This window comes from Tauraco erythrolophus, chromosome 1 (genome assembly GCF_009769465.1).
Source record: "Tauraco erythrolophus isolate bTauEry1 chromosome 1, bTauEry1.pri, whole genome shotgun sequence".
Taxonomy (NCBI): domain Eukaryota; kingdom Metazoa; phylum Chordata; class Aves; order Musophagiformes; family Musophagidae; genus Tauraco; species Tauraco erythrolophus.
Window position 1 is genome coordinate 48,093,224 of NC_141465.1, and position 14,503 is coordinate 48,107,726.

Consider the following 14,503-nt stretch of genomic DNA (forward strand, 5'->3'; position numbering starts at 1 on the left):
TAGAAGGGGAGGAAAATCCTCCTCTCTCCTGCGATTGTACAAATTACACATGCAGGACAAGCAGCAGAAATAGCACAGACTGCTACTCCGGCTGGCGGGGTGGGGATCTTCCCTTTGCCTCCTTTCAAAAAGAGAGCAGCACCCTTCCCTGCTTCCCAGCACACGCAGCTCAGGTGCCCCTGCACCACCCCACTTGTGTTTCGGGTATCGGCAGGGCGGCACTGCGGCCCTTCTACTGCTCTGCAGCCCCGCGTGCCCAAGGCAGCGCGGTGGCCTTCTCCAGCATCAGTCACGGCCAGTCAGAGGAGCCCGGCGTCCCAGGGCACCTCTGGGGCTTCAGCACTGCAAGGCAGCCGAGAAACCCTAGTAGAAGACATCTTTCCCATAGAGGTTTAACTTGTGGTCCCTTTCCCATATACAATGTGAATAGTTTAATATTCAGGAGCTGAAAACTATTTACTCTGTGAGGGCTGTTTCTTGTTTCCTCTGAGCTACGGCTCATGCCTTGCAGGAGAGGGAGACTGTCCCGTAAGCGTCACAAACATCCGTGGGGAGATGCTGCTCCTTCTCCTGCTTTAGTGACCTAGGAGACGTCTTCCTTGCTCCTCCCCTCTCCTTCCCTGTGCAAGAACCAGGCAGAGACTGAAAAACTCTCTCTGCTCGCCCCCATTTTAGAATCAATGTTGTTCGAGCTGTTGGTTGCCTCCAAACGCAACACGGAGAGTGGTTGGTCACCTGTGCTGCCTGAGCGCGTATGCGTGCACAAATATGTAGAAATGGCAGTTAACTGACATTTGAGGATGTTGGTTTTCAGTATCAATATTAAAATCTGAAAAATTTATTACTGCTGGGCCACTATGCTAAAATCTGGAAAATATAATGTATGTTATGACTGAATGCGATTTTCTTCAGATTTTCTTTTTAATCTTTAGGAAAAAAGGTTTTAAATTCATTGTCTCTCTAGAATACAGACACTTAAGATTTCTATTATTTTTAAGATAGCTCATGTGCATTTTTGTTATTGCTGTTAGTGGCAATAATACCAGTCCAGAACACCACGAGCCACAGTGTTCGTATCTCTGCCACTTTTTTTGTCCCCATCATTTATCTTATCCTTATGATCTCCTAGAGCTGATGAGTAGGTGATGCTGTTCACCCAGGTGGCCAGTTTAACTTGTCTGTTGAAGCAACACGTGAAATGTAAAAACCCTTACAATTGCAGGCAGAAACAGTAAGAGAAAGGATGTTTAAGCTTTTAAAATAATTCCGTAAAGTATAAGAACACGGTTTCTTGACCACCAGAATAATTTTTGACATTTGTTTTCCCAGAATAAGTTTTGACACTTGTTTTCTTCTCAGTTGCCTTGTTTGTTCTCCAGCTTGTAGCAGTGAAGTATAACAATACGTTTTATAGTATTTGTAATGATTCAAGACTGAGGTAGTGTTTCTAAACTAGTGGGCTCAATGATTACCTGAGGCCTGCAATTTTCAGGATCAAAATAAAAGCTCTGGAAGCTAATGTGTGATGTTCACTTGGGAGCTTTACAAAAATAGATGTGTATCCCTGCTGAAATCAAGCCTTAATGGTTTCCAGAGAAAAAACAACTATGATGCAGGCTAGATTCAATGAATAGAAGGAAATTATAAGCAATGTGCTGCATGATCTGTGAAGTCCTTGCTCTAAGAATAAGTTTTTAAAATAGTTGCATGAGTAGCTCAGACCAAAAGCCGCGCATTATCACCCGTATCTTCTTGCTGTGTCTAAAAGGAAAAACTTGAAGTCAATGGCAGTTGTAGGTGACTGACGTTGTATGGGAATGGACCCAAGAACCTAAAATTACATAGCTGGAGGAAAAAAATTAATGGGTGAGATGTTCACAGTCAGGGAAATTACTCTGACAGTTATTTCCTTGTTTTTTTTCCTAGAAATAACAGCCACTCTCACCAAATTCAACACAAGAGCAGCACAGTAAGCAGGATCAAGGCACTATCTGTAACACCATGTTAACATTATGCTCACACATCCCTTTTCAGAATAACTTCTCTCTTTTAGAATACATGTGACAGCATTGTCTGAAATACCATTGTTAGTGCCTTAAATGCAGAGCTATGGGGGTTTACACCAGTAAGTTCTATTGAGTTACTCCCAATTTTCCTGGTGTGAGATTTCAAGAAGAGTTTTCACTCTTTCCTTTTTCTTTTTCTATTCTTAAACCTCTTACCAGTTCAAATAGACAAATCCAAGAGAACACAAATTCTGGTGGTTGCCTGCTGGAATGAGTTTGTTCTCTCAGTTCCTGGACAAAGACTGACCGCATCACAGCTGGCAGGGAAACAAAAAGTCCAAGGAGTCTTTTGGAGACTGAATATCTGCAGTAGTGTGTCGGGGTCAGCAATGAGACACCACTGGCACAGGCAGTGAGTATAATCTTGGTCAGAAATGGCTAAAACTTTCCCAGGTGAAGACCAGATCAGTATTTCTTGCCTTTTGGCAAGAAACATTTGCATTTCTAACCTACATTTTTGCAAGGTTAATTTATGTTGATGTTCTTGTGTCAGTGCCATTTTTTAGGGCAAAAAGTGCCCTGTAGCAAATGAAACTGGTGGTGGATTTAGCAAATAAGAGAGTTGATGGAATGAGGGAGGGGAAGCAGGATGGGCGAAGATAACAGTCACTGAAGAATGCTAAGATACTTTGCACATATTTACTACCAAGTAATTACTGTTAAGATTCCTAAGGCAAATTAGTCTCAGTTATGCCTACGACATCCTGTCAAGCTGGACATTTTGAAATTTGATCTCTCCTCGTGACTTCTCGTCACTGCAATTTCTCCTTCTTTCACCTTTCCAAGATCTGGCTCCTGCACCGGCAAAGAAATGCAGCCTCTCTGCGCCTCTGCTTCCTCCCCAAATCAATCTGCTGTGGCCTCTTGGGTGATAAGCCTGGTTCAAAGCCTTTGCTTTTAAAATCCTGTTACTGTGTTTATGTCACACGTTGGTGTTAATTCACACACTGAGACTGTTTTCACTGGTGTGTTGCCAAAGTCCTACTGAGTTTACACGGGCCATACGCCTAGCGGCAACGGCGCGGTTTTCACATGTTGTTACAGGAGAGTCGAGATAACCTCATAAATAAAACATACAGGCATCGTTACATCATGAGAGCCCGGCCTCGCTAAAGGCTCTCCTTAAAGAGTAATTTAGTGATGCTATCAGAGCCAAGTCATGCAGTCAGTCATCCTCTTATGTTCCTTCGGGTTTTAATTAAATGATTACTTTACAGCTTTCCTTAAATTTCAAAGCTAAATAACGTAGGACTTATTTCCTCAATTAAGAAGGGAATCGTTATCTGTTGCTCTGAGACTTGACTGAGTTCCACAGAAAGCTGTTGAAGAAAGTTCTTGTAACTTAACTAGTTCGGGGTTTTTTGCCTTATTGTGGACTAAATTCTTTCCTTGTCTGGATAAAGTGTTAGAGATTTGAAGTTATTTTGACAAGTAGCTTCATGAATTGACCTAAGCACCAGTATCTCAGTTTCTATAAAAGAAAGACCTGATGCTCCTTTGCTGGGGAATTAAGAGATTTCTCTAATTTTGTTCCACTGAATGATGTGGTTTGTTTTTTTTTTTTAATTATTAGAAGAAGCAAATGAGTAGCATGCCTGCAAAGAATTAGGCAGCTTGCTCTCGTTTCAAGACAGGAGACATGGTTTGTGGTTTGGTGAAAGTATTTTGATAAAACTCAAAGGAAAAAATGCTGGTTGTGCTAAGGGATAGGGGTGGGTGAGAAGTGGAAGAAGAAAGCATAAATGTGAAACTCCTCCAAAAGCGGAGATCAAAGTTAATGAAGCCATGCGAGTCTTATCAGGAGGCATAACAAGATAGTGAAGTACAAACAAAACATTTCCCTTTAGATATTATGAGAGGTTGTGTCCTGGTTTAGGCTAGCTGGCAACTAAACTTCACACAGCTGCTCGATCACCCTCCCCTGCCCCCAGGGGATGGGGAAGAGAATTAAAGGGGAAAAGGGAAAGAGACCTGTGGGTTGAGATAAGAGCAATTTAATACTACTGCTACTAATATATACCTGTGTATAATGATACTAATATAATACAAACAAGTGATGCACATTGTAATTCCTCACCACCTGGTGACCAAGACCCATCCTGTCCTGGACTAACAATCCCGAAACAGATAAGTCCTGACACCACAATCCTGGACAAGTGAAAGGCCTGAAAAGAAAGCGAGAGAGAGAGCACTCCCAGAGTCCAAGAGTGAGAGCCCCCAGGAAGATCAAAGGCACTTCTTTCCAGTTAAGTCTCATCTATATAGCGAGCATGACACTGCATGATATGGAATACTTCTTTGGCCAGTTTAGTCCTCAATCCTAAGTCTAAGTTCAAATCATACGGGGAGTTGTGGACCCTTTGTCCTGGCCATGCTCCCCCCCAGCCTGTTGTGCTCCTGCACACTGGAAAAACATGAGAAACCAAAAAGTCCTTGAGGTCTCAGCACCAACTATAAACATCAGTGCGCTATCAACATTCTTCTCATAACGAGTCCCAGACTAAAACCAAAACACAGAGCTCTTCTAGCTGCTAAAAAGAAGAACTAACTCTTTCCCAGCTGAAACCAGGACAGGTTGGCTGGTAAAACCATGATTACCCTTGGGCAACAGATCCTGATGCGTGAATCTTGCCTTTGCAGATGCTGACTTCACCAGATCCTCTCTCACTGCTCCGACGTGCTCTTTCCTCTTTAAGTATTACCACCCATGGGCTCTCTCTGCAGACGCCAAAATGAATCGCGTACGACAACCAAGCTAACCCGCTCCCTACAGAAAGCTTTTAATTTCCTTTAGCTGGTCCTCAGTGAAGAAGCATTCAGCAGTGGCTGCTGTGGTGGTGAGCCTGGCAGTGCAGGAAAGCCCAGGCAGGGCTCCCCAGCACAGCTCAGGCTCCCTTGCTCTGCTGGCTTCTGTGCCTGCCCTTGCTAGGGATCAAGGAAAGGTTTATTCCCACTTTTTTAAAAAAAAAAAAAAAATTAACATAATACAGTTCAGCAAAGTTCAGTGCCAATAGTAAGATTTCATGTGGAAAACGAAATGCCTCCTTGAAAGAACAGATGCGCAGGATCTGTCTGTGTCGTGGTTTCTTTTTTTTTGGACTGAGGGTCGAGACAAGAACCGAGCGGGAGCACCCACCAAACATGGTCTCGGGCAAAACATGACTCAGGCTTTCTTAATAAAACAAAACAATTTATTAACAGTTACTAAACAAAAGACAAAAGGGAACGAAACCGGTTACTTGAGAGGAGAAAGAGAAAACAAGGCCCGATCTTAAAACAACACCTCCCCACCCCCTATTTTCCTTTCGTTCCTGGCTCTGTCTTCCCCCCAGCGGCGCAGGGAGACAGGGAATGGGGGAGTACAGGTCAGTTCATCCATGTTGTTCACTGCCGCTCCTTTCTTAAAGGAGGAGGAGTCTTTACACCATTTTTCCCTTGCTTCGGTGGATCCCCTACTCACAAAGAAAAAGTCCCCAAACTTTTCCAAAGTAAGTCCTGCCCGCAGGATTGCAATCCTCCCCATGGATCGCACCAGTTCGGGCTTTACCAGTCTCGGCCTCTTAGGGAGCTGCTGCCACTCGCGTCGGCGTGGGTCGTCCCACGGTCTCCAGATGCCTCCACGACCTCGTCGTGCATTCCATGCCCCATTATCAACAGTACCTGGTCGCGCATCCCCTGCTCCACGACCTCTCCTGGGCTCAGGCATCTCCTTCCCGACGTGGGTTTCTCCACAGGCCACGAGTGGGTCGCTGCTCCGCCGAGTACACCCTGGCTGCAGGGGGGCCGCCTGCAATCTCACACCGATTTGCAAGGGAAGCCTCAGCTCCAGTACACCTCCTCCTGCTCCATCTTTGCTGACCCGGTCGTTGTGGTTGTCTTCTCTTAGATATTAATCCTCTCTAGGGGAAGCTCGGCCCGGCGGGCACCCCGGGAGTGGGGCGCTTACCGAGTCCCCCATGTGGCTCCCCGGCGCCATCTTGAGCACATGGCGCCGGCCCGGGCCCGAGCGGCCGCTCGGCCGGGAGCCGGGAGCGAGGGCAGCGCCCTCCTGCTCTCTCCTCGCTCCTGAGCAAAAAGCCCCTTTCCCGCCCCTTTGTCCCAACTTAAATAGGGCCATTCGCAGAGGCGCCGCCTTGGCTCAACCTCCCCCGGGGGGGGATGGGACTCAGATCTGGTGGCACAGGGAGCAAATCCCCTCCCCTGCCACCAGAACACCCCCCCACACATCAAACTATCACAGTCTGCTATCGAGGGCTAGTTTCTGCCTTTGAATTCTAGGTGATTTCCATTCATGGTTTCCAAGTATTAGCATGCAAACCACAGCCGTGCTCTTTCCAAAGGGAATGTTTACTAAATTAAACATTAAAGGAATATGAAAGCTATTCTCTATTCTAATGATACTTAATTAGAAAAAAACATGGAAATAGATTAAAATAATTAGTCTTAATAAGCAGTAATTGCCAAGTCTTGTGCAACAGAATGGCCTTCACACTTTAGAGATGGGGAATAATGATGCTGTGGAACTACTAATAGACACTGCTTTGAATATTAATCTAATTTGTAAAGTGTGTTTAAGTTCTTGTTTTCCTAGACTACACGGTCCCAACCACTGAGACCCTTGTGTACTTACTTAATGTTATCTATCAGGATAAATGTATATCAGATCAAGACCTCCTGAGGAGAATTCAAATAAAGAGGTTAACAATGAAGCTTAATAATTTAGTTTAGTAATGTAGAAGTTTATCACATGCATATAGGGGTGGATTGTCCGTAGTTACTTCTTTGGACCAGTTTTTGCTTCAACTGAGCTGTCGGACCACTATAGGAGATGAAGAAGGGAATAACCCCAAATCTTTTCTTTTTCTGTTAGTTCGACTTTCCTAGTCTTGAGAATGAAGCCATAGCTGCCTATACAGTGATTATCCCACGTGTTTTAAGAGGTATGCCAAACTTGTACTACGCATTATCTGGTTGAGCAACCCCAGGCTAGCCCAGGTTTCTTTGGGAAAAAACGGCATCTGCCCACTTCAAGTCTCACTTGCTCCATCTAAAGCTCACCCTGCCTAGTTCTCACTCAAGCACCTATTAACAAAAATATCGACAAGGTGAAGAGGAAAGCATTGTTTAGTGCAGCTTGCCACTGTATTTCTTCACCATATAGTTCAGTAAATCTTTTGCAGTCTCTTTTAATTGGGAAGACACTACTACTAAATTTAAAAATAATCTTACACTTCTATATGCTTCTTTTACAAAATTGTCCAAATGTTTTGGTGAAGACGCAGGAAATCAATTTGTATGGCAATCACGCGGGGTTCTTCATGCTTGAGCTAGTCTAAAAAGGGCTAAGGAACCAAGCGGGATCTTGCGGACACTGAAAGACAACAACCAGATTTATAGCCGGGATCCCTCAGTCGCACCGACAGCAACTCTGCCGAGGTTGAGAAGATGGTGATCAGAAGACAATGCTCTGCTAAAAGATCAGTCCTATAAAAGTCAGGCAGGAAGATGTCCTTCCGCAGCTAAAAGTCCAAAGGATAACCAAAGTCAGCAGCCCACGCTGGTATTTTGAACGTAAGGAAATTGAAACCACTTCTTTGAAGTACATCTCATTAAGGGGCTCACGGTGAGCAAGCCTTCCTCTCCACTCTTTATCCAGTGAATGTAAACGTCTGATCTCACCCTATTAGGCCATGGTTTGAAGACAGAGTAAACATAGCACTATGGCTCTGAGCTGGATCAGAAATGTCAAGACCACGTAGCACAGAGTGCTGCCTCTGGCTCTTTTAGGGGCTTAAATTAATTTCTTTCAAAAAAATGTTGACAAGCTAACTTGGTTTTGGCCAGCTTTACACCAGATCAGGTATCATCTGCCTGCGCTGCTGTAATGACACCGTATCAGGTATCGCCCATCTTCCTGCAGGTACTGCGAAGATACAAAACCAACATCAGCTCTGTGCTTGGGCTAAAACGAAAGCGTGTGCCTGCATCCGATCTGAATCAAATTCATATTAATGAGTTGATCTGACAATGCACCAAACTAGTATTCACGATCCCCAACCAACAGCCTCGGACGCCTAATGTCATCTAGGTAGCGCCAGCATCTCCTTGGACCTGTGGTTTTGCATGATCCCTAAATCTATTTCCGGGTGTTTTTCCACCACAAAAAGATACTCCGTTTCAAAGGGGCTTCAGAGCGTGTCCGTGTGTGCTCCTGCTGTTCACAGCTCCCGAAGAAAAAAGCTCACTAACGCCAAACCTGTCGGGTCTGCTGGGTACCGTGACTGACGGCCCAGGGAGCGCATTCCAGCGGCCTGAAAAGGAGAGTGTTCAAACGCCTGGGATCGATCCTGTCTCCCAGGGAAGGGGAGAGCCGCAGCGCACACTCAGACGAGCACTCCAGGAACCTGAAAGAGGCCTTGTGAAAAGCCGCCGAAGCTTGGCAGCAGCGTCCCGTGACGGCCGGGCACGGCCGCGGCAGCAGCGCGGAGGGAGGCCGCGCCCGGCCGGGCGGTGAGCGGCCGCACCGCCGCGGGTCTGGCTGCAGGGCCCGACCCGCCAAGGCCTCGGGGAGGCTCCGGCCGAGCCGGCCCTGCCCGTGCCCGACCCGCCACTCCGCGGCCGAGACCGACGAAAGGGCCGGGATCGCGGCTGCGGCGTCTCGCCGGCAAACCGCGGTGCTTCGGGCCCGCCCCGCTCCGCTCCGGCCGCCCTCGGCCCCGAGCAGGAGCCGACGGCCGCTCTCCGCGGCCCGTAGAGGAGCCGGGTGGGGGGAACGTGCCACCGCGCGGGTCTGCCTTTCACGGGGCTTCCCGGCCCAGGGTCTCCTCTGGACACCCCCCAGGAAGGGCCAGCGCGCCCCGTCCTCTATGCGCTGCCGTGGTGCGGAACAGGCGGCCGACACGGCGGTATCCAGAGCCGTCCCCCGACAGCGCCCAGCCCGAGCGGCGGTAACGGGGGAGGCGGCACCAGGAGCCGAGGCCGCTGAGCAGCTGCGAGGGGCGGGGCAGCCGCCACCGCCCCCCGGCCCCGCCCGGCCCTCCCCTTCCGGGCCGCCCGCCCTCCGCCCGCCCTTTCTCTCCGCCGCGCCCGTGGGGAGCGGTGCGGCTGGCGCGGCTCGCCGGGACCCGCCCCGCCTCCTCGCCGGGCACCTGCTCGGGGTGGAACGGCGGCGGTGGTGGCCGGAGGAGCGGCGGCAGCGCCGGAAGCGGTCCCGCTGGCGGTGAGTGCGGGGGCCCGAGCGGCCCCACGGCCGCGGTGGGGCCTGGTCAGGGTCGGCGTGGGGGGGTGGCGAGGCGGGGGCGGGTCTCGGCCCGTGCCGCGGGCAGGGTGAGGTGGAGCCGGAGCGGGAGCCGAGCGCTCGGGGCCCCGCGGCGGAGGCGGTCATTGTCCCCGGCAGAGCCGCCTGCGCGCCCGGCGCCGGACGGGCCCATCCCCCGTCCCGGCGGCCGGGAAGGAGCAGGCCGGGCCGGGCGCCGGGGGCTCCGCCGACCTGCGGCGCGCGAAGCACCCCCGAGCGCCGCTGCTCCTGCCGGTGTGCCCGGCCCGGGGCTGGCGGGGAGGTGGCGGAGGCGGATGGGAGGCGCCGCTTTCTTTCCCCGCGCTGACCCGAGAAGCGTCGGACGGCGGCAGCGGGTGCTGCGGGGACAGGAGGTCAGCGGGGATTCTGCCGAACCCATCTTGGATCCGCCGGTGCCCGGGTGGCCTGGAACAGCGGCGTCTGCCACCCGCCTCTCCCCCGGTGTGTGCGCGCCCGTGTACGTGTGTGTATACGTGTGTGCACATCAGCGTGTGTGTATTTTGCGGTACGATGCGTGTAGCCCAAGCGTTCGGCGAGGTTTCTGAGGGCCAGGAGCACAGCGTGGGGCAGGGGCGACAAGGGTGCCGTGCCCCCGTGTCTTGACGGTTCCAGAAAACCCGTGTTGCTGTGAACCCGCTGGTCGCTGCTCACTGTTGCTGTAAGGAGAGCGTTTTCCTCAGAGGTGAGCAAGGCATAAACACCAGCAGTCCCTGTTCCTGGTAATTTATAGGTTGTCACGCACAGATTTGCGCTCGTTAGTGTGTTTGTAGTAACTTAGAGCAGTACAGGTTTTGTGTAGCAGTCATCTCGTAGTTTTAGTGTGTCTTTGGTCTAGCTCGATGTGTTTTCAGGATTGAAACAAACCAAAGCATGATGAATGGGTACTGATTTGACCAAATCTGTGTGTTCTGATGCTTCTTTAGTAGGCTTAGTTGATTATGCACAATTACGCATACGCATCTGAGGGAACAGTAATATCTCAGGAGGAATCAGCGATAGCAGTTTCGTCGCTTGGCCCAGCTCTATCTAGAACAGCAACACCTAACTTTCATAGCGATTCTTAAATGCCCCAAGTCACTTGTAAGTGCAGTTTAGGTTCCTGAATTACAAAGGTTTAAAACAAAGGCTGCTCAAATTGCTGGGAGATTTTAATTACCTGCTTACCTTGTGTGTTTGTGGGCCTCAAGGAAAAGTGAATCTTTCGTGAAAGTTTTGCTGGGTGTGGATGGCTGGAGGAAGGGCATGGAAGAGGATGCCAGGAAGGGAGGGGAAGAAATATGCAAAAGGCATGGAAGGATCTCTGGTGACGGAAGCCACATTGTGACAGTCTGAGACATAGGGCTGGGTAGAGAGGGGCAGAGAACATGGATGACTAAATCTTTCCCCTTGTTTTCATCTTTCCACTGCGAAGGACTAAGAGAAGCTAGGAGGATTTTTCTGGTATTTTTTTTTTAAATATTGGCGTTGATGAGCTGAGGTGAAATTAATTAACTTCCTTTAGAGGCACACCCTGTTATCCTGATAAACAGCTGTCTGTCTTAATGAGTGTCCGTGCACTCCTCCACATCTGCCTTCAGCAAAATAACTGGTATTTCTGCCACTGCTTTTGTAAGAGCGATCAAACCAACTCTCCTTCTGCCTATGCTGTGATGAGATGGGCTCGATTTCGGTGCAGTTTTGCTTTGTGGGTGTTCACCTGTCAGGAGGTGTCGCAGCAAGCTGGTGAGCGATGTGGTTGCACATAGTTAGGTTTGCTTTTCCTCTCAGGTGGCAGCAGGCACTCACTGTCTGCAGGGATGGGAGGAAGCCTGCTGGGAGTCTTCTAGCAAGGACTTATTTCTCTGGTGTGGCTGAGGAAGGCAGCCCGGACTTCCTGGCAGCACTGCTGCATGGCTTTGCCGATTCTGAATAAATAAGGGGTTTTTTTTTGGGGGGTTTCTGGTGGTTTTGTGACTTAAGGTGGAAAAGCGAAGGTCTCTGTTATGGTGTGTACATGTTGGAGAGCTTTCAGTAGGCAGGAAGTTGTTGTGGTTTGTCTCTAGGACTATGACAGGAGCAGATTTAACATGCTTCTGGTGTCCCTTTAGAAACTGATAGGCAGAAGCGACTGGGGATGGAGCTGTGACATTTAAGGCTCTGTAACAGATGCATTGAATTACAGGTCTTTTACATGCATTATAGAAATGGCTAGCCAATATGTTTATAGGTTGTGCTTTCTTTGTGTGTTTAAAAAAAAAAAGAAAACCCAACCAAAAAACAAACCGACTCAAAAAAACCAAACCAACAAAAAACCCCCCAAAACCCACAACACAACCCAAAACCAAACCCACCATAAACCCCAAACTGTTTATTTGAGAGTGAAATACTTAATTTATTATTTATTACGGATTTATTCTGCTCAGTCTTTCCGAGCTGGCATTGTAATCTGTTTTTCTGCAAAGGTGAGGCATCGCCTGCTAATTAGTGTCATTAAATGGGTTAGTTTTAAATGAGAGCACACTCAACTTAAGTTACATGCTCAGTAGATCTAGCCAGTTATTTTTATTCTTTTGCTCAAATGCTCAGGAGCAGGGGAGTACTTTCTGTGTATCCCAAGGAATTGCTTAAAATTTATTTAGTGGTCCATTAAGAAGCATTGTATGGTTCAGCTGGGCCTGTGCTTTCTGTAATAGGTTTTTCATCCTGCTGGGAGTGTAAGGGGGGAACAATCATTTTTATTCATTTTTGTATGTGTATAAAGATAGATATTCTGTACAGCAAGCAGAGGGGAGTGATGCCCTCATGCTGCCACTGCATGAGACGGTTACCTTGCTAGCGTGAGGTCTGCTTGTCTGTTAATGATCTTCAGTATTGTGACATGACCTGTGTAAAGCCTGCCTTCCCCAGCTTGTGCCAAAGGAAAAGGATAAAGCTGAGAAGGAAGACAAAGTTCTTTAAAGCCGCAGTGGCTGCAGTTTTGGGAGGCCGGAGGGGACTCAGTGGGCAAACTGGAGAGTTGGAGCTCACCTCGCTCGGGTCGTGGCACACTCAGCAGGAGCGTGGGCTGGCGATGCTGCCTCCCACCATTCCCAGTCACAGCTGGTTGGGGAAATGCTGTGGACCAGATCAAGAAACTTGGCAAACATAGCATGGGATAAAAAGAGAGAGAAAGAAAGAAAAGAGGAGAGGGGGACGGGGGAGAATATCCCTGTCCTCTCTCTGGTGGTGTCATCTCCAGGTGGTGTTGCCAGTGCAACTGAGGCTGCAGTGATCTGAGGGTGCTGCCAGACCTGCTACATTGTATTTTGGAGATTAAAAGCATAACCTTGGAGATGTGGAAGGTGCTCTGAGAGTAACAAAAGCCAGGAGAAGGTGTCTGTAGTCAAAAGGAGCACTCATGAAGTATTGGAGAGCCACGAGGAGACTGAGGATGGCAATTTGGATCTCAGTCATTTGTGTTGATCTGTTTACTTGCTGTGTTGCCTAAAGAGGAGACAATTTAGCAATCCCTCAGCCGAGTTTCGTTTGCTTCAGCCGGGGTGTGTGTCCTTGAGTTAAACAGCTGTTGTAGCTCATAGTTTTCAAGCCTGACCCATATGTTCTGCCCCGAGGCAGTGTGCCTTGAGCTGGGAGTCACCTCCATGGTCTGGCAGAGCTGTAACGTGGCCCCAGGCACCTCTCTGGCGCTGGGGCAGCAGCGTTGGAGGATGGGCAGGGTTGTGCTGCACACTGTGACATTCTTCCTCCAGCTCATGCAGCATTGGGGGTTGTGGATGAAAGTGCCAATCTGGAGCTGTGGTTTTGAGGTTGAAGGTGTTTGGTGGAGAAATGGGTGTATGTGCAGCCTAGTACAGCACTGGGAGCCTCTGCCTGTGGCGGTGGTTCCCAAGTCAGCCGGGGAAGCGTTGGCTAAAGGAAACGTGAAGTCCTGTGGGAGGTTCAGAAATGTTCGGGCTGGTTTGCTGGGAAGTGTTTCTCTGTTCTTGCGCTCTTCCCTGGGTGTTTGCTGCGGGAGGTAAGATTTACCTGGAAGCTGAATGGGCAAGAATATGCAAGGATTGTGTCCTGCCTGGACACTGGCTGGGGCGGGAGCTGCATGGGACAGCCTTTGAATCGGCTGTTTCAACCCAGTAGTAGAAAAGTTGCCAGTTCTATACCTTTCATTTAAGGACAGGATAAATGGCTTTCTGTGTTGCAGGCTTCAAGATACTTACTTTTTTTTTTTTTTAAAGTCTGGATTGCAGCTGAGCTTTTAATTTGATTGTATTTCTCTCAAATACTTACCTGTCTTGGCATTGAGACTCTCAATTCCTGATTTCTCTATTCTGACAGACACCGCAGCAATACATGCTCTGGCACGTCCCTCGAAGCCTCTGGTTGATCCCCGTCTGGAAGACAGTCAGATAAAAAGCTTTCAGCTCCTCCTTATCTTTTTGGACAGTGTGAGTGGTGCTGGGAGTCTTGATTTAGGCCGAGTGTCTGCTGCCTTCATATGCTGCGTATTGCATCTCGCTGTGAGGAAATCGTGTTGCGTGGGTCACTTTTTAGGAGGCGCGCTGAAACAAATGAACGCTTTCTTTCCACTAAGCAAAAGGAGTGTCTTCACTGGAAATTACAGTAGCCCTCTTTATCCTAACGCAAGATCTAGGACATGCTGTGACAGTCCTTCTCGCGCTTTTGGTACAATTGTTTAGCCAGTCTCGAAAGAATAAGGAATCTCTGGTGATGTATGTTCCATTTCTAGCTCGATTGGTCTGCGGTGACAGATCCTGGCACATCAGGTTCTGTATGAGAGTTGGGTGAGGTTTCATGGTACTTTTGTCTTTTTGGTGCTTACATACTCACTTGAAAATGAAGGATAAAGTTCAGAACTGAGGGGAAGATGGAAAGTAAGAATGTGAATGGTGTATAAAATGCTGTCACTTAAAGTTTACAAGAAGAGAGGACAGTAGAGTCTTTGAAGCTTGTGGGACATGCACCTCTTTTTGAAATGTGTTAGCCAGGGGGTGTGGTGTGGTTTTTTTTTTCTGAAATAGTGTTCAGTTTGGTAAGGTATGTTTTATGTGTGAGAAATAGGAAAGTACTTCAGTTGCAATATTACTTTTATTTGAAAAATAATATTTGAGTACAGTCATTGGAGCGTCATACTTTAGCTAGTTTG